Source organism: Protopterus annectens, chromosome 12.part0 (assembly GCF_019279795.1).
Source record: "Protopterus annectens isolate FY-2018-M chromosome 12.part0, PAN1.0, whole genome shotgun sequence".
NCBI classification, from domain to species: domain Eukaryota; kingdom Metazoa; phylum Chordata; order Ceratodontiformes; family Protopteridae; genus Protopterus; species Protopterus annectens.
The window spans coordinates 527,732,532-527,752,746 of record NC_056746.1 but is presented as its reverse complement, the minus strand read 5'-3'; the positions used below and the strand labels follow the sequence as shown (position 1 = coordinate 527,752,746).

Sequence of the window (20,215 nt, the reverse complement as noted above, 5' to 3'; positions counted from 1 at the left end):
GGTTCATAAAAACAGGACACATCTTAGGATTAAAATACTAATCAGTATGAAAATGCTAAGGGAGTTGGGGACAGACAAGCATATAAAAGTGACTCAAGGCAGAGTGCACAGAGGGACAAACTTTCTGAAGGTAGACATGCTTATGGAGTGAACATGCAGGCAGCAGTGCCTGATGAATGTGTAACTAACCACCATATAGCGGCTACACAAATGTTAGCTTAAGGCACTTTTCCAGTCAATTCACTGGGCATGAAAGTTTTGACAGCATTAACTAAAGGCCGGTCAGCATGCTGATATCAAAACCTAAATATAGTTAGTACCGACAAAAACATAATCACACTGCAATTATAGGATTGTCAGAAGGAAATTCCTCCTAATTATAAGAAATGAAACAAGCAACTGCTAAGTCCACCTATGTTCATGGATCCTTCCTTCTAAAGCACAGGTGCAGATGGTGTTAAACTTGCAGGATATGTAAAATACATGTGCCAGTTTTAAAAGGATTGTGGAGGTGAGGAGACTAATTCAGGTCCATCACAGATGAAACAATCTGATAATTAATGGCCTTGAAGGCCAGGGTAGAAGAAGTACAGATCTTTTCTCCCCCTTTATCCGTAGCCCTGCTGTCACTGTCTGATGGCAGGAAATTAGCATTTCAAAGTAGCTTTGAAGGTTTCTCTAATGCTGAGGAAACAGCTGAAGGGTCAGCTACAAGATTCTTGAAAAGGAAATTAAAGTAATGTGAAACCTTGTAGAACATGTCTGGCTTTTTGGGAGTTGGGTGTTGAGAGTCTGTAGCTGTGAATGTGGATGCAAAAGCATCCAAAAAGGCCTCCATGTGTGGAGGGACAGGGGAAGGGGACTGAGTACCCATCTCCAACAGACTGCAGTATCCCTTTTGGACATCAGAGATTTGCTTAGACCCACATTTAAAATGTTTCATCATATTTATAATGGTATCTCTGAAGAATGCTTCTTGGCCAGGAGCATGAATTTAAGAGAAGTAAGCTAAGGAGTGGTCATCAGAATCTGAGGCCTCCTCCTCCTCCTCAGAAGATGATGACTCCACAGTAATCTTCTGAGGGGTGGCTGAAGAAACTGAAAAGGAAGGAGAGTTCAAGAGCCATAACAGCCTTGAACGGGCCTTGAGAAAATCCATCCACTCCTTCCTAGAATGGGGAGGAGAAGAAACATGTTTAGTCTTTTGTTGCTTTTTCTTTTGGGGGTGTTGTCCTTCTGAATCAAGTATGGAGGCTCTGACTCCTGACACAGTTCAAACAGTTGTCCAGGAATCTCTTCCCATTTTAAAATTTGTGGGATGCCTTCGGGTCCCTATGAGATAATGATCTGGGGTTCAGTAGCTGTCTCTTCGGACATGCGGTCCTCTGATGCCACACCTGCTTCCAAATGTGTTCCATCAGAGGGTGTCTTGAGTTACAGTCAGCTGTATCATGGGTTTTGTAACCTCTATGGGTATATGTCAGAATCATATTGGGCAGACTGTGTCTCAGGCCTAGGCCTTTTGAGTGCTTTCTCAGTAGCAGTACATCAGTTGTGGAGAGATCTGCCATCATAGACTGGGCCAAACACTTCAGTCGTTGGATCTCTAAAATGTGCTTAACAAAGACAGATGGGAATGTAATGTCTTGGGAACAAAGGACTGGCAAATGGAATGAGGCTAAGCAGAAAAATTACTGGGTGTGTGTAGGTCTTTGTAGGATATCTGCCAACCACACACACACACTTATCCCTCCTAGTTGACTTCTAACAAAATTACAGCGAAACAATGTAAACAAGAAGGAAACTTCCCCAATGGGGCACTTATTTGAATCAGAGAAGGCTTATGGTACAAACAAACACATGAAGATCAGACTGATGGGTGCAAGACTTGTGTTCGAACTGGAGGTGAGACAGACTGAGGAATTACGCTCATACATCTGCTTATATACCCCTACATTTACAAGATGAGGTCATACATCAAATGTATGCTTCTGGGAAGGTTTAGGCTTTGGTACTCCACCCAAACATCAGCAGTGGAAACCCACCTGTTTGGAATACTGTAACAGTGACATCAGACATCTAGGTATTCTGTGACCAATGTCAATCAACCAAATTAAATTTGGCCCTGCCTCTTGCAGTGAAATTTCAACAACACATGAAGAATAACTGAAAAAACAGAGGGAATACATTAGCAGACCTCCTCATACCAACCTCTTCCCCTCTGCCCTATTAAAGGAAGAATAATTTTCAAAGAAATATGGTCTTTCTTTATTGTAAGTAGACTCATTTCTGGTTGGCCCCAAAGGCTAAAAATTGCCTGAATGTTGCTTTCTAACAGGTCTACCTCTAGGTAACCAACATGATGCTTCACTTCCCTAAGATGAGAACCATCACCAAAATGTCTGGTGAAGACTGGTTAGTTCCTAGATATAGAAAGATTCCCTGCAAAGGTGCCACTAGCACATTATCCCTTTCTGGTTCACTACCTTCTGGCCAACCTGACCAACAGTACTTCTGATTTCAAAATGGCTTCCATGACTTAAAATGTAAGAACCTCCTCATACAATCACAGAACACTGAAACGGAGATTAGTTTTTAATGGACTCCAAATCCCCCGAACAATATGGAAACCTAAATGAGCAGTCTACTTTAAAGAAACAACTAAGAAGTCAGTTCCAAAAAATGAAATAGAAACTCATTACCATCTGTAAATTGGTTTTCTTCATGTTTTCCAAGGCATACTTTGTATGCTGCAAGCAATACATCAGAAGGAAACATACAAAATGTGGCAGGGGCACAGTTTTGAAAGGAAGTTTTTTTATGACAATAAAATAATACTGCTGAGGCTGTATTGTGCTTAAAACAGCAACTTTTATTGTACATAATTCACTACAAAACTGTGTGGTTACTTACAACAGCAGAAAATGTCATACCAAAAGCGAAAGTGGAAGCCTATGTTTGGCAGCTTACTGCAGAGGGTTAAATCTATGAGCTACTACTAAGGAGTCCCACGCTTATATCCAGGGCTTGCTTTTCTCAGTATCCATCTCGTCTACTGAATGTGCGACTGAGCAACTCCTCTAACCAGTCAGTGCTCCAGTGATCCTGGGTCACGCCTGAAGAAGCTTGTGCCTAGCACATTTACCTGGTTAACAAATGGAAAAAATCATTTCAAACTAGCATAAAAATTCTAATTTCATAAATCTATAATAAACAATCAATAAGAAGCCATATACAGAAGTAGATGCATAAATATTTCATATGCATTTACCTCACCTCCAGGTCACAACAGGAAGCCTGCTGAAAGCATTCATATCTGGGATCTCATCTGTTGGCTATGTCACTGACAAAGCATTAGCTACATGCCCATATCATTAAAGCACTCTGAAGGACAGAAGAAATTTATTTTTGTACCTTTTTCCTGTTCTGTGCCTGCCGACTATCTGGCTAATCACCACAATGCTGTCATTAAATACCATACGAGTAAGAACTGATCATTGCACAGCTGAGACAAATGGCCATCAGAGTATTTCTGTTTATGGCTTAACCTTCCATTCCACATGCTTCTGCAGCAATTGACTGGGGGTTGGGGGCTATGCAATGGATGAAGTATGGGGTTCTCACTCCCCTCCTCAAGAACCCCTGAATTTTTGTAAGCAGACACTTTCCATTAGGTATCTGGGCTTAACTGGGAATTCAATCACAGCAACAATGCCACCAAAACATACAACCTCTCCCACTTGCAAGAAGAGGCAAGTGTTTCTCTCATAACTCCTTATCCAGCTCCTCCCCGATCTTGTCTGCTATCTGAACCTGTGGCATGTATCATTGAGTTGGCACTTTAAAGGAGTTTTGCCAGAAAAAAAGTAATAAACACATCTTTTTATAAGCTTTTAGCCATTTAGCTTCATGACATCACATCATCACCTTTGTAACTACAGTATTAACCTTGCAAACACATTCAAAATTTTGGAACGATTTCAAAATTAAGACAGTAGTTTAATAATTTAACAATTACTTTCATTTACATGTATATTCACAATTGAGATTTACCTCCTATTGTCAAACATACTGCAAAAGAAAAGCATTCGTGTTACATCACATAATTAGTATTCTTTTTCATAAGCAGGTCTCTATTATTCACTGTGACCTTCTGAGGAAAAGACTGTCACTTTCAAAACTGTGTTCAGGCAGAAAGCCATTACTAGGTTGACTGTCATGTGCTATACTTGATGAAAGCTTAAAATTATCAATCACTTCAGCTTTTAGAAATGCACATCTAATTAAAGTAAAATTTCCAGTACTTACCATTAGTTACCATGGGACAGTAGCATGATTCAAGACCGAAAATAATGGTGACTGTTCTGTCTTACTTATTTAATCAAACACATTCTCCCTTCTGTAAAGAGCACTGTATTTATTGCTTTCCTTATGAAATTTGCATATGTCTTCATCCTACATGTTTGCTAAAAGTTTCTTTTTCTTCACCTCAACACACCATCTAACTTGTCTTTTGGTTAACTAAAATTTGAGATTTTTTTTTTTTTACAAGAAACATCTTTATTAAATTAGCTCGTATAACAGGTAACTGAACTGGGTCTATATGAAGCTGGGTCTAATGGGTTTTTACCAACTTTAGGTATTACAGCAACTTCAACATTCTTCCAGACAGTTGGTGCTTCCCCTCTTTTTAAAATACCTTTTTTTTAAGAAACATTTTTTATTAAATTACCGCTTATCACATAGACAATCATATATTTATATATGAAAACAAACCACAGTGACAAAATCTTAGTTGCAAGAATTTTACATCACAAACCACACTGACGTAATTTTAACTGCAAACATTCTACATCACTTATAATCTACCAAATCACTGTCAGTCAGACATTACATGGCTCATTCAAATCTTGCCTTCTTTTAAACCTCATTCTTCCTCTGCATGTACTGTTCCCTCAGTTCCCATTTTTTTCTATGTAATTTGCTCCTACCCTTTCCTAAAGATCTGAATTTCAGTTGTTTTATCTCTATTACATTAACTACTACCACAGTTGGTTTAGGCTTTAATTTCCATTTTCTAGTAAATGTTTTTTTGGCAGCTACTGTAAATTAGACTCAGCAAGGACCTACTATGTCTAAGCAATTCTGGTTCTGTATTATAGCTCACAAAAAAATAACTTCCTTAATTACACCAATTTGCTCACCCAGTATCTTTAACAGAGTAGTCTGCAGGGAATCTTTAAAGTCTGCCGACTCGTTACACTCCCAGAAAATATATTCCCAATTATGCTTTTCTTTCCTATCACATCTCCAACATTTGTATGTGAACATCAAGTTAGCTGGCTGTGTTGCTGATGTTACTGGCTATACTGTATTCCTGCAGTGTCTAAACATAATGAAAAGAAAAAGTTTAACTAAAGACACTAAACAAAGAAATTCGGCTTTTCCCAGTTAGGGGTCGCTACAGCGGAACTCCGGTCCGCTCATGATTGGCAGTAGATTTTTTACGGTGCTGAGTTGCCAGCCCGACATCCAACTTTCAAAGAAGGCACACTCATTCTCGCTTGCACCTACCTGCATGTCTTTAATATCATTCAACCGCAGGGAGGACATGCAGACTCCACACAGAAGGCGTTCCAGCCGAGAATCAAAAGGGAGAACCTCTTGCTGTGAGGTGACAATGCTAACCGCTGCACCACCATGGCTTTTAACTAAAGAAACTACAAAAGTACAGTTTTGTACCTACCATAAATGTAGATGTTCGAGTGTTGACACTGCTGCAGTCATTACACTTGGGTTATACTGCCATCAGGCGGTCCCGCAGTCGGCCAGAGTTCCAAAGTCTTGGTCCGGCGTTGGTTGCTTTCGCCTCTTCCCTGATGTCAGTGCGACAGGGGTATATAAGTTGCAGCCGATGCAATTTTCTTCAGGTTTTCTTGCCCCAGATGTCAGGTGCCCCCAAATAGGTAGGTAATTCAAATTGCTAGTAAACAATACAAAAGAAAAGCAAACAACCACTTTTAGTTACCAGCAAACACTCCCCATAGGTAATAAAGGGTAGATGCCCTAGTTAAGTTCCAGAAAGTAAGAGGGGAAGGAGGGAGGGTAACCTGGACTGCAGCAGTGTCAACACTCAAACATCTACATTTATGGTAGGTACAAAACTGTACTATGTTCATCGTGTTACACTGCTGCAGTCATTACACTTAGGTGGAATCCCAAAGCTGAGGTAGGGAGGCTGGATCTATAAGGCATTAGGGGTGGCTATAAGGCCCTGCAGTACAGCAGTGGTGAAGCCAGCTCTGGATTTGAGTATAAAGGCAAACGGTAATGTTTGGTGAAGGTATGCACAGAACTCCCATGTTGCTGCTTCCAAAATATCCTTGGTAGGTACTCCTCTGAGGAAGGCAGTTGAAGTGGCTGTTGACCTGGTGGAGTGAGATCTAATGCTGCTAGCTACAGGTTTCCCATGCTGGGTATAGCAGAAACGTATACAGTGTCCTATCCATTTTGAAATAGTCTGCTTTGAAATGGCTTTTCCCTGTGCTCCTGCAGCGTACGCTACCAATAATTGCTCAGATTTTCTTAAAGCTTTGGTTTTGTCCAAGTAGAAGCGTAACTGTCTGTGAATGTCCAAAGAATGTAGAAGTCTCTCTCCTTTGTTCTGTGGTTTTGGATAAAAAGTCGGCAAGTGAATAGTTTGGTTTAGAGCCACACTTGATACCACCTTTGGCATAAATGTAGGGTTAGTTCTTAAAGACACCCTGTCCTGGTGGAAGATGAGGAAAGGTTCCACTGCCATTAGTGCCTGTAATTCTGAAACTCTTCGTACTGATGCTATTGCCAGTAACAGAGTAGTTTTCCAAGAGATGTATTTTAATTCTGCTGTGTTAGCTGGCTCAGAAGGAGGTAGAGTTAATTTTTCCAAAACGAAGTTGAGGTCCCAAGTTGGTGTAGGTGCTCTACGGGGCGGTCTTATGTTTTTATAGTTTCATAGTTTCATAGTATAGTACTAGGCTATCTGCCCTGGGGCATTTGTAAGCCTAGCCATAGTGATGGTACAAAAATGTACAGAATAAATCTAGAATACTGTGCCTCTGTCTAGTAGTGACACAATGAAGGTTCCCTTATATAACAGAATTAGTTTACTGTGCCCCTGTCTAGCAGTGACACAGATGTGACCCCTGGGGTAAACTTATGATCTCCCATCCACTCATCAAGATTTCTCTTGAAGAGAGTCAGTGAGGGGCTCTGCCTAATACGAACTGGGATCCTGTTCCAAAGCATGGGAAGCCTCTGGGTTATGAATCTATCCCTCCTGCATGTCCTATTCATACTTGTGCCGAGGTTTAAGTCTTTAGCTCTCGTGGTCCTGATGGATTTGTATTTTTTGAGGTGGAGCATGTCCATCAGATCCTGATTGGACATGGCCTTGTACGTCAGGCAGAGATCACCTCTGAGCAGGCGGTATGCTACTGAATAGAGCTGAAGTTTCTTTAGCCTGGCGGAATAAGACATATGTTGGAGACCCTTGATCCTTTTGGTGAGGTACTTTTGTGGTCTCTCCAGCTGTTGCAAGTGCCGGGTGAGGTACATACCAAATGGGGCATTGTACTAAATCATGGGTCTGATGAGGGAGGAATATAGGGGTACAATGACATCCTTGGATCTGGATGTGAATCCCTTCATGATGAGGTGTGCAAGGTAGAATGTTTTTCTAACCACTTTGGCAATGTGGGTGTCAAATGAGAGGTCGCTGTCTACTTGGGTCCCTAGGTCTCTGATTACTTTTTCCGTACTCAGTGGGTTGCTGTCTATGTGATAATTTGTGGGTTCTTTGTTTTTTCCAAAAGGGATGACTATACATTTTTTGGCATTTAGTTTAAGGCCGTGACTACGGCACCAGTTGTCAATTTCAGTGAGGCCTTTTGTAGGATGTGTGTGTCTGCTGGTGTATCGACTATGGCGCCTAGTTTGCAGTCATCTGCGAACTTTGTCAGCCACAGCCCTCCCATGTTTGCTTTAACATCTGAGAAATAAATGCCGAACAAGAGGGGTCCCAGGACAGATCCCTGTGGGACACCACTTGTGACTGGCTTTGAGTCTGACATTGCTCCAGCGATTTTAACTTTATGGGTTCTGTCCTTTAGCCAGTTTGCAACCCATCTAGTGACATAAGGGTTTACTTTTAAGCTGTTTAGCTTATCTATGATGCCTGAGTGGGGTATTGTGTCGAAGGCCTTAGCCAAGTCCAGGTATGCTGTATGGACTGCTTTGCCCTCATCAATGGCTCTAGTGACTGTTTCGAAAAAGTCAACCAGGTTTAAAAGGCAGGATCTGCCCTTTACAAAGCCGAACTGGGTGGGGTCAAGTGTCTGTAGGTCCGTTATGTCTCTGTTTATGAGTTCCATAATGATTCTTTCCATAGCTTTGCAGACCAGGCTAGTTGCTTATGGGGCGGTAGTTTCCAGGGTCTGTAGAGGCACCCCCTTGTGGAGTGGGACCACTGTTGCTGTACGCCAGTGTTCAGGTACATATCCCGAAGTAAGGCTAAGGTTAAATAGCATTTTTATGTGTGGGTTTAGCTCCTCTTGAGTTCACGTAACACGCACCCGGGATACCGTCAGGTCCCATTGATGCTGTGTTTTTGCTTTGTTTAGGGTGGTTCTCACTTGGACATCTGAGATGACAGGAGATTACATTCAACTGGGATAAGTATTTCTTCTTTTGGGGTGAAGGAGGAGAAATTTGCACTGAACCTGTCAGCCAGAATGTTAGCAATATCTGTGGGTTCAGTGTATTTTTGTTGTTGTGAACCAACTCTGAGCATATCTGAGGGTTTCTGCCCAGGTTTCTAACATAGCTGAAGAAGGCTTTGTGGTTATCTTTAGTGTCCTTAGCGATTTTTCTCTCAAAGTTTGCCTTGGATGTTTTTATGAGAGAATGTAGTTTTCTGCTAATGTTGATCAGAGATGTCTTCCCTTCATGGGATTTCGCTCTGACGTGCAGTAGCTTCCTTCTTTTGTTATACAATTTGTTTATGGCTGAGGTCCACCAGACAGGACGCTTACATTTGGTGGAGAGGGACTTGGATTTGTTTGGGATTGCATGATCCATGCATTCTTGGAGATGTCCATAGAAAGCATTTGTGAAGGATTCGGCATTGTGGGATGTGGTATCCACTGGCACAGTGGGCTTAAAGGATACCATCTCTGTCTTAAGAAGAGTGAAGTCTGCTTTTGAGAAGTTTTTCACTGCGGTCTTTTGTGCTGGGGGTGGAGGTGGGATATGTATATCCAGGGTGATTAGTTTGTGGTCAGATCTCACTAGTGAGGGGTATACTTCCGGTGTGGAGCATTTTGTCCCCATGTTTGTGATGATCAGGTCTAGTATATTATCTCCCCTAGTGGGAGAGGTGACTAGTTGTTCCAGTGCATTTGAATTTATGAATTCCAGGAACCTTTAGCCCCTCTGAGGTATTGTTTGAGCAAAGGATTAGAAAAAATTGGTGGATCCGTGTTGTAATGAGCAGAGATAGCTGAGGCGTGGATCTTGATGGATGAAAAAGAGAGGCCCTTGTCCAGCATCTCAGTTAAGTATTGAAGTATCTGAGGAATGTTTGGGACAAGAGGGTAAAGGCTGTGCGCTTGGTTCCAGGCACAGAATCTCTTCCATTTTTCCGAGTAGGCTTTCCTGGTGCTAGGCTTTCTGGCCTCCAGAATGACATCCATAACAGCTTTGGAGAGAGGTATTGCTTGCTTGACTATGGAATTTTCCATGCAGCTAGGTTTAAGGTCTTTATCTGGCTGTGAAGTATCTGATTGTTGTGTTTTGTCAGCAACTCTGGGATTTGAGGCAAAATCCAGGGTGGTTCCTGTGCTAAGTTCTTTAAGATTGTGTACCAGTGCTGGCGTGGCCAATCTGGTGCAATCAGTATCATTTTTGGCTCTTCCTGCCTGGCTTTTATGAGTACCTTTGGAAGGAGAGGTAAAGGAGGGAAAGCGTATACTTGTAGTTTTTTCCAGCTGAATGAGAGGGCATCCACTTTCCATGCTTGTGGATGGTAGCGCCTTGTGCAGAATTTCTGTACTTGGCAGTTCTTTGGGGAAGCAAACAGATCTATGTCCGGGCTCCACCATTTTTGTGTTATCATTCTGAATATTTGTGGATTCAGTTCCCATTCATGTGGGTCCATAATGTTTCTGCTTAGGTCATCTGCCAGTGTGTTTTTCTCTCCTGGCAGGAATTGTGCTTGTAGACTAACTTGGTAGTTTAGAACTGTGTTCCACAAGGTCATGGCTTTCCTGTAGAAGGGGTAGGAGTGTGTGCCCCCTTGCTTATGTACCACATAACTGTGGTGTTGTCTGTCTTTAGTAGTAATTGTCCTGGATGCAGTAGGTCCTTGAAAGCTATAATAGCATTTTGTACAGCTAGCATCTCTCTTTGATTGATGTGTAGATGTCTTTGCTCTGTGGGCCACTCGCCCTGGATACATTTTCCTGCCATGTGTGCTCCCCAGGTGTAATCTGATGCATCTGTTGTCAGTGTCTGCCTGGCTGTGGGTTGAGTGAAAGGCTGTCCCTTGTTGAGGTGACAAGCTTGTGCCCATCATCGAAAGTCCTGTTACAGGCAAGGAATTAGTGGTATAACTGTTTCCGAACTTTGACAGTGTTGAGACCATACGTTCTTTAGGTACCATTGTAGTTTCCTCATATGCAGTCTGGCATATGGAATTAGTAGTATGCAAGATGCCATGTAGCCCAAGGCCTGCAGAATTTTTCTTGCAGGGAGTTGGGTCTTTGTTGCCATTAACTGAAATTATTGAGTCAGTTGTCCTTGCTTGTCTGGCGTGAGATAAGCCATCTGGGCCATTATGTTCAAGCTGGCACCCAGGAATATTAATTGTTGTGAGGGCTCTAGTTTTGATGTCTTTTTGTTTACTGTGTACCCCAGGCAACTTAATAACTTTTTTACATATGCCAGATGCTTTAGTAGAATGTCCTTGCTCTCTGCTTGAATCAGGCAGTCGTCCAGGTATGGATAAATCTGAATTCCTTTTTGCCTGCAAAATGCAATTACTGGTGCCAGGCACTTTGTGAAGAACCTGGGCACAGTAGATAAGCCAAAGGGCAGTGCAGAGAATTGATAGTGCATTGAACCAGCTAGAAATCTGAGGCATCTTCTGCAGTTTTGTCTGATAGGGACATGCAGGTATGCCTCTGAGGTCCAAAGTCACGAGCCAAGCTTTCTTGCCCAGCATGGGAAGAAGCGGCTGTAGTGTCAACATCTTGAATTTCGGAACATCCAGGTAAGTGTTTAGTGTAGAAAGGTCCAGAATGGGTCTCCAGGCTTTGTCCTTTCTGGGAACCAGAAAGAGTCTCGAGTAAAATCCTTGTCCTTGTTCCTGTGGTGGTAACCTTTTGAATAGCTCTCATGTCCATGAGTGCTGTAATTTGTTTTTGAGCCTCTGCCCATTGATTTGCTGGCAGATTTGGCATTCCTTTTAGCCTTGGCAGGGTGTGAAAATGGAGCCTGTAACCTTGAGATACAATGTTGAGAACCCATTTGTATTTGGTGATGCAATGCCAGTTGTGATAGAAAAGTGCCAGTTTTCCTCCTAAGGGGGCTGCCAAGAGAGAACTGTTTAGCAGCTGTAGTGGAAAGTCATTGAGTCTGTTTTTTATACGGTTGAGGCCTGTCTTCCCCTTCTTTTTGGCCTGGTGTGCCCCATTGTCGAGGCCTTTAAGGGCCTTGTGTCTGACATCTACCTCGTGGATGTCTGTACCTGCCCCTTTGAGGTCTATCTGTGACTGGAAAGGACCAAATCTTTGTTGGCCAATTTCTGCTAAAACGAGGAGGCTGAACCTGTAAGAAATCTTTCACTGTTTGCATAGATTTTGCCTTATCCTCCATCTTCTTTAATACCTCCTCTGCCTTAACTCCAAACAGCACATCCCGCTGCAAAGGTGCATCCAATAATGACCTTAACATGATCTGGTAACGTATGCTCTTTTAACCAAGCATGCCTTCTAATGACTGAGCCTGTAACTGCTGCTCTACAGGAGGCATCTAAGGAATCAAACCCACATTGCAAAGTATGTTTTCCCACTTGTTCAGCCGCATGCAATAAATCCTGCATTTCTTTTAAGTTAGGAGGATCTGAATCTGGAAGCATCTTTTGTTTCAACTGAGACATCAAAAATTGCTGATATTTTAGCATGTGAAACTGGCAATTCAAGGATCTCCTTGCTAAAGTTGCAGACGTATATACCTTCTTTCCCCATCTGTCTAATGCTCTGGAATCTCTGTCAGAGAGAAATGGGTTTTTTGCTGATGAGGCCTTAATCCCTTTGGGACCCTGAGAAATAGTTTCAGGGTCAGCAACAGGGCTTTTGTACAGAAATTTGTGAGAGTCAGGGACTCTGTAATATCTATCAGGTTTAACAGGGGCTGGGGGTAAGGAGTCAGGGTTCAAACTGGATTCAGTGTACACATCATCCACAATGTCTAAGACTGGCGGGGTAGCAAGGGGTCTGTGTTGAGGCAATAAAAGGAAGTCTCTGAGCCTTTTCTTGGATTCTGTGTAATCCTGACCTTCCCAATGGAAATGCTCCCTCATGGAATGTAAGGTCTCCCCAAAGGAGTAATCCTCAGGTGGAGAGGCTGATGGAATTGATTCCTCAGCATCAGAATCCTCATAAGGGGTAAAGAATATCCTAGGTCCGAGGAAGAGTCTGAGGAAATGGACAACTGGGCAGAAGATTCATAGTCTGCATCCTGTCTGGGCCTTTTATCAGGGAGGGGGATGGGACCCCCTGATCAGGGTGATTAGGTCCTCGGCCATTTTTAACATTTGTTTCATAGGCATGGAAGCCTGCCCTGGAGACAGCTGTGTCTGTTTCTTTGCTTTTAAGGGGGGCTTAGACTTAATAGAGGGTTTAATGGTTAAATGGGTAGGTCTGAAAACACCCTCTGCAACTGTGGATTGCTCAGCTACTTTGGTTCCCTCGGTAGGTTTAGGATCGGTAAGCTGAAGACCTAGTGCGTCCGAAGGCCCAGCCAGCTCCACGTGGGAGTCGGAGGTGGTCTGTGGTTCTGTGGAAGCGGTTGTCAGGGGCTGCGTAGGTGCCTTGCTGAAAATTGGCGACTGGCCTAGAAGAGGCCTCGTCATCAGTTTTGGGCCTCGGATGCCTGTCTTTGTCCTTGCACTTTTTATGCACTGCGGTCATCGGAATTTCCAACGGCATGGTGTAACTGAATTTTCTACCAAAATAATGTCGGGCAAAATCAAACTGACATTTAATAGTGCACTTGTTAAACCTAGCACAAAACCGACAACCAGTGACGTCGTGGTCAGGGGGTATTTGCTTCCCGCAAGAAATACAGTTATTAACTATTACTGACATCGGTCTGAGGCAAGAAAAAGTCTCCCCAACGGGGTACTTAGCTCTTTTAGAAGACTTCGGTTCTGGATTCGGAAAGAAAATCTCAGGAGTCGGCCGACCGGCACTTGCGAACTGCTTCTGCTTCAGGCACTGCGCGGCATGAAAGACTGGAGAAAATGGCGCCGGCTGCATCTTATATACCCCTGTCACACTGACATCAGGGAAGAGGTGACAGCAACTGACGCCGGACCAAGACTTTGGAACTCTGGCCGACTGCGGGACCACCTGACGGCAGGATAACCCAAGTGTAATGACTGCAGCAGTGTAACACGATGAACATCAAGTATTCAGAAAAACAGTGGGAGTTGGAGAGCTGGGATTTGCAGCAGTAGATTAAAAAATAAATGTTTTTACATACATCTACTGATTCAAATGTCAATATGCTGTTTTGTATATTCATTCAAAACTCTTCTATTTACTTGGGGACATGCAAAACAGTAGAGTAGGAACCTGCCTCTATCCCCTCCCCCACACCAGCTCTATTACTCCTTTGTCTAAAAAGCTGACGGAGAGAGAGCACACATTGCATTTTCAAACCAGTAAGATCCAAAAGTTGACAGCAAAGCAAGGGGGCAATGACCATCTTGTGTGCATGACCATTCTGAGCAGTGTCAAAGACTCAGGTGTATAGGTAATAGAGCTTCAGGTTGATATGAAATCAGACAATCTGCTCCTTTTGGAAGATGGGATTGTTGACACTAGGCTGGTAGAACAGAGGAGACCTCTCACAGTTTGTAGTTGTGAACAGCTGTGACACAAAGGAAAAGAGGCTTGTGACAGAAAGTGGAGCATAGCACTTTACGGCTTTCTACTGTCACTCAAGAACCTTCTTATGGTAGAAGGCCAAGGATAAATTGTCTAGCCATTGATGAGGGAAAGGCAGTCCATACAGCCTACCTCGATCTGGCGGCTATCCTTCAGAAGGGTCTCACAGAAAGAAAAACAAGGTTACCAGGTGGCAACTGAGCACAGAAGAAGTTAGGACCTGGGGACCCAGGTTGATAGTGCAGCTGGAGAGGCCACAGAGGAGACCTTTGCCTAACATACAAGGCCATGTCAAACCCAGATTTGATGAATAAGGGAATTTCATCACCAAAAGACTCCTATGCTGTGGAATAAAAAATCGTATATATGTGAGAGCAGACTCGCTGGGGCTTGTTCAAGACAAATCTTGACCAATGGATACAGAGGCACAGCAAAATACTAAAGGGGTGGCGTAAGCCACAAAACTATGGGCTAGGCTTGTAAATGCCCTCGGGCAGATAGCCTAGTATGAACCTATGAACATGGACAACAGTAGATGGCTTCAAACAATGACAGGGCCTTCCTTCTCTTCTAAAAGTCCTTAATTGTCTTCTGCATAGGATCTCCATAAGGGACCTTATGAAGCATGAAGAATCTTTTGCCTTAGCTCCTCATGGACAGACAAAAGACATTCCAGCAAAGACAGATACCAGAATAAAGCAATTCTGGCTGCAGCACCTGGAACAGAAGAAATACAACAAGCCACTTGGAAACCAGTTTTGCAGGCCACATACAGTAGATCTTCTTGGACTAACTGCAGTGAAGACTTTGGCAAAGATATCTTTCTAAAGGCTGATCTACCAGTGATATCTGAAACTGGGTCATCTGAGACAAAATAGGGAAATGCAAGGAAACAGTGATAAGGAAAACGTTCCAAAATTGAAGCAAAGACTGATGACAGGTATCTGCATTTCCTAGGGAGAAAATCCAAATTTGAATCTTTTCAAGTTTAAAAAATATCCCTAAAGACAGGATCCACATGCAAAATGACTGCATACTAAATGCTATCTTCCTCCAAGTAAGAATTATGATAATTCCTGGGAAATGGGCAAGGAAAAATAGGATTCTTCAGAAAAGAAAGCTCAATTAATTTTCTAAACCCCCCCCGAACCAAGCCTGATGGCTTCTTTACCAGCATTCAATTTGGTCCATTCTTTCCTGTGGGAGCCAGAAATCCCTTGGTGAGGTAAAAAAAGCCCTATGGTTTACTTGTTCCAACCTGGAAATCCCCAATGAACTCAGCTGCTCCACCAGCAAGAGTCAGGTGGCAGGAAGCAGACCCATCTTGCTGGTCCTGTGTCCGGTGGAGCATCCCCCCATGGAACCTCTTCTGAGCTTCACTATATCCGCATGCTGAATTCCCCCTCAGTGTATTATGCAATTCGCACATTACTGCACAGTCTTGTAGACTGAAGCTCCCCAGGATGAGCACTCGGTGCTCTTGCTTGGTATCACCCATGTGATGAGCCACAGCTGCCTCCTTTCTCCAGGATGGGTGAGCCAGGCACAGTTGTTCCTTCCCATCCTGCTCCACCAACTCCTACAAGTACTTCAGTCAATACTTGAACTTGGGTTGCCGGAGATGACTGTTCTTTTCAGCCTTTGGAAGGGTTAGAGAACTCTGGAAGGTTAATTAGTGCCCCAAAAGAAGCCACTATCCTGACTGACTTCTGAAATGGGAAATTTGAAGTCTGCAAACTCGGCTATAACAAGGTCGCTGAAGGAGAAGAGAACAGAAGAAAAAAAACTTCTACTTCCTGACACTGATGATGCATGTTCCTCAGCAGAACACAGGATTGGTGAAAACTGATATGTCCAGCTGGTGCCACGTAGATATGTGAAGTAAGGACATGTACTACAGCATAATTTGGAAGATCCAGAGCTGGGTCCTGCTCTGGCATCTGTGCGCACTGTGGGCATCTTACTGAAAAGAGTTCTTCCACACTAATTCAGACATTCACTATTGTGTTTTGAGCATAATGTCAATATCAAACAAGTGCCCAGACACTGACAAGGTAAGAGTTACTGATCTCTCTGGTGCCAAGATCCAGGATATTATGAGTCCTGTTTAGTCCCTCATATCAGGCAAATATGAAAATGACTTATCCATGCAGGAGTGAATGATTTACATAGTGCAACTCTGAGGGACATGCAGAGAGACAGGTTAGATTTTACCATGCACATACTAGATGCAAGCAAGACTCTCTGGCCCTGCCTTCATCCAGAATAATACCTAAATACAGACAAAATAATTGACTTCAACAATTGGCTAAGTACTGTTGTCATGGGGGTGCAGTATGCATCAGCCTTAAAAGAGACAGAAGATAGGGCAACCAGCTTTGCTACAGATGGCCTATACCTCCTGCTTCATGGCTTCCATTTAGTGGCCAAAGTCTATGAAGTTCACATAATGCCTTTTTTAGGCCAAGTTTTACTACTGAACATTCCAACACAGTAAACAGTGACATCCTAATTCTGAGCACATCATGGTAACTCTTCTCAATGCCTGAAGTTTTAACAAACTGCCTGTCTTGAGGCTCTCCTGCACCAAGAACACTTCCATGTCCTGGCTGTAACTTTTAGTTTCAGAGCAAGGACAGTATTCCTTCCTTACCTTGACTCATAACCTACCATATCTTCAGACCCAAGGACCACTATGGAGGTATCTCTATCTCTATATTTGTCTGAGATAATACCACGTCCATGCAGCTCCCCTGTGATGGTAATACTAAACTTGATGAACTCTGACTTACCTTTAATAACTACTGATTTATAGCCTGATATAGGACACCATCCATGCCTTGACTATGACATCTTTTTAAACATCTTTATTAAACATGACACTGTAAAACAGACAAGAGGTACTTGTACAGTAACATAAAACATATTAACATTTCTTTTATTTTCTTGCAGTATACATTTTAACAATTTTCATTCACGCCAATATTACACAAATTGCTCAATTTCTGCCTTCCCTTAAATCTCACTCCTCCTCTTGAGCATTATTCTGCATGTATTGTTCCTATAAATTCTATTTATTTCTATGCAATTTGCTCCTTCGCTTTTTCTGAAGATTTCTAGTTCTTTTTTTCTCCTTTACAACATTCTGTACTTTGGTTATAGCTGGTTTAGATTTTGATTTCCACTTTCTAGTAATTACTTTACTTGCAGCTAATAACATTAAACTTAGTAAGGCCTTACTGTGCCTTGGCAACTTAGTTTCTATATCCCAGCTCAAAAGAATCATTTCCTTAGTTACAACCACTTGGACAAAGTATTCTGCAGGGAATTTTTAAAATTTGCCAATTTTGTGCTTTCCACAAAAGAATACATTCCTAATTACTGCACTCTTCTCCATTACACCTCCACCATTTGGTGTCTACCTGAGGAAAATTCTCTGAAGAGCAGGATTTGCTTGGGGTATAAAATATGTACGCAAACACTCCCAAGCAACAGTCTTTAATCTCCTGGACATAGTTGCATACTTAGGAGGGGTACAGATGTCCACTTACTGTTCCACTACATACTACCTTTTCATTCATTCATCCAAATATTTTCTAATCTCCTCTGATCAGTTCTTACAGCTATCATGCAATATTTTATATGGCCCACTCATTATCCCTTTTTAACAGCGACCTTTGTTCCAGACACAACTAAACACTAGCAGAGCTAGTCTTTTATTTAAGAATTCTCATTCCCTTTCTCTGTGCCTTTACGCTGTTATCAATCCCTGGTGGGGAAGTTACCGTGTCTAAAATGCAGCCCCTGTTTAGCCTTTTCCCGCTCTATTACTTTTGCCCCTCTAGTTAAATTACTTATTTCCAAAACCTTACTTTTGTGAATTTTCTCCAGTACATTCTAGCTCCCTTTTGCCCAGTTTCTATACCCCTACTTGCAGTCATCCATACCGACAAAATCTCCTTTCCCCATTCCCACACTGGCTTAATTCTTAGAAAGAATAGTTGTGTAGAATCTTACCATAACCATAGATGACCTTCTCTTCTGTGTTGCAGTATTCTTTACATATGGGTTGCATTCTACTCCACGACCCGATATCCGGCCTGTATACAAAAGCTCAATGCCACTGCCTGTATGTGGGACATCGCACGAAGGCACAGAGAATGTCAGCCATAAAAGGAATGTCTGCACGTACAACCCTCAGAATAAGATAGCCCCATGGGGGGGGGCACAGGGAGTAAAAATAGGAGTCATCCTAGTAAGAGCAAGATGTAAGGAGAAGACGGGTGCGATACAATACTGCAACATAGAACAGAAGGACATCTAAGGTTACGGTAAGATTTTACACAACTATTCTACGTCCTTTTATTCAATGTTGCAGCATTCTTTACATATGGGAGAGTTCAAAAGCTGAAAGAAAACCCAGGGAGGGGGAAGGAAGAAATAATGATTAAGCAGAAACATTTTCCACAAATCCTTGCAGGACTGCAAATCTTGACCTGGATCTGGATATGTTCATCGGTAGGTACTAGGCTATTTGCCCAGAGGCATTTATAAGCCTAGCTAGAATGTGTTGGCTTTCGCCGCCCCCTTAGATTAGCTCCCGGTGCCTCTGTCCAGCAGAGACACTGAAGTGATCCTCGGGGTAAACTTCCTGTTTCCCATCCATTCATCAAGGTTTCTCTTGAAGAGTGTTACTGAGGAGCTCAGCCTAACGTACATTGGAATCTTGTTCCAGAGCATGGGAAGTCTCTGGGACAGGAATCTATCCCTCCAGCAAGTCCTATTTATTGTTGTGGTGAGGTTTAGATCCCTAGAGCATGTGGCTCGAGGGGATATGGTTTTCTTTAGTATGTCAGGCAGAGATCACCTCTAAGTAGGCGGTATGCAACAGAGTACAGCTGGAGTTTCTTCGGTCGAGCTCCATAGGGCATCTGTTTGAGGCCAGTGATCCTCTTGGTGAGGTACTTCTTTGGTCTTACCAGCTGCTGCAGGTGTCTTGTAAGGTACATTCCAAATGGGGCATTGTACTCTATGATGGGTCTGACGAGTGATGCATAGAGGGCACAATGACCTCTTTTGATCTGGATGCAAACCCTTTTGTGATTAGGTGGGCCACATAGGATTTTTTACCACTTTGGCAATGTGATTATCAAAGGAGAGATTACTACCTACTTGGGTCCCCAGATCCCTATTTCATCTTCTGTATTTAGGGGGCTACCACCTACGTGGTAATTTGTGGGTACTCTGTTTTTTCCAAAAAGGATGACTATGCACTTTTTGGCATTTAGCTTGAGGCCATGGTTTTGACACCAGGTATCTGTCTCAGTGAGACCTTTTTCAAGGATGTCTGTGTCAGCCAGAGAGTCAATTATAGCCCTTAGTTTGCAGTCGTCTGCAAACTTGGTCAGCCATAGTCCTCCTGTGCTTGCCTGCACCTCTGAGAATTATGTGCCGAACAGGAGGGGTCCTAGGACTGAGCCTTGGGGAATGCCACTTGTAACCAGTTTAGAGTCAGACCTAGCTCCCGCAACTCTTACCATGTGGGTTCTGTCTGTCAGCCAGTTGCCAACCTGTCTTGTGACATAGGGATTTATACCTAGTTTAGTGAGTTTATCTATAATTCCAGAATGGAGGATGGTCGCCCATGTTGGTAATGACCAGGTCTAGGGTATTGCTGCTCCTAGTGGGGGTGTGGATAAGTTGATCCAAGGCATTGAAATTTATGAATTCCAGAAAACGTTGAGCAAAAGAGTTGGTACATGAGTAGTTTTCCCAGTTAATGGTGGGGTAGTTGAAATCGCCCATTATTAGGGTGCTGGGTTGTACCCTAATATTTTCCAGTGTATCAAGAAATGAGGAGTGGGAATCCTGGGGCATGGTGGGGGATCTGTAGCAAGTTACAATTTGGATTGCGGTCTTGCCCAGAGTTAGTTGCACTTGGATAATCTCTGATGCATTATGCTGAGCAACTAGCCTGGAGGTGTGGATATCCTTAATGAATATGG

At 42.9% G+C, this 20,215-nt stretch overlaps 1 protein-coding gene across 1 annotated transcript in view; it reads right to left on the bottom strand.

Annotated features, from left to right (window-relative positions):
* The window catches only part of CYTH3 (cytohesin 3), a 934,108-nt gene that overhangs the window by 268,107 nt on the left and 645,786 nt on the right, over positions 1 to 20,215 (bottom strand). The window lies entirely within an intron of this gene.